The 466-nt window shown below is 60.3% G+C and overlaps 1 long non-coding RNA gene across 2 annotated transcripts in view; it reads right to left on the bottom strand.

Moving 5' to 3' along the window:
• LOC104848900 overlaps positions 1-466 on the bottom strand; it is a 35,837-nt gene that overhangs the window by 24,654 nt on the left and 10,717 nt on the right. For both annotated transcript variants that reach the window (XR_004515043.1, XR_776580.2), the window contains exon 2: positions 25-196. This is a non-coding gene — a long non-coding RNA (uncharacterized LOC104848900). The remainder of the gene's footprint in view (positions 1-24; positions 197-466) is intronic.

Here is a 466-nt window from a genome sequence, read left to right as displayed (position 1 = left end):
GAAAAAAAAAAAAAAAAAAAGTACCTGTCCCCACGAGAGGATGGGCGTTAGGTTGTCACCAGCCATCCAACTTCCGGTCCGGGCAGGTCCTGCCGCAGGGTGAGACGTGGGGCCTTGGTGGCACCGCGGTGTGACCACCATTCCGAACGTGTCTGCCTTGCCTGCGCCCGTCTTCTTTCAGTGACATCTCAGGTAGCTTTGAAACACCCACAGGACACAGCAGAGAGAAAAAGCAAGTGAGGAAAGAGACGTGCGGGAGAGGAGAGGAGAGAATGCGTCCGAGGTGGGGTCGGCTGGGCGCGGGCGCCCAGGAGGAAAGTTCAGAGGGGCAGGTTAGTCGTGATGGACGGGAGGGAGGGAGGTGGATATACCCAGCAGGTAGGGGCTCGGGACACCGGAGCCCCCAGTTAGGAGCCTGCTCTGGGGTCTGTCGGCCCCCGGGTACACGCTACACGGGCTTCCTGAC

This window comes from Fukomys damarensis, unplaced genomic scaffold, assembly GCF_012274545.1.
Source record: "Fukomys damarensis isolate Sample0158 unplaced genomic scaffold, DMR_v1.0_HiC HiC_scaffold_33, whole genome shotgun sequence".
NCBI lineage: Eukaryota > Metazoa > Chordata > Mammalia > Rodentia > Bathyergidae > Fukomys > Fukomys damarensis.
The sequence above is the reverse complement of the archived record's forward strand: the minus strand, read 5'-3'. Positions and strand labels throughout refer to the sequence as shown.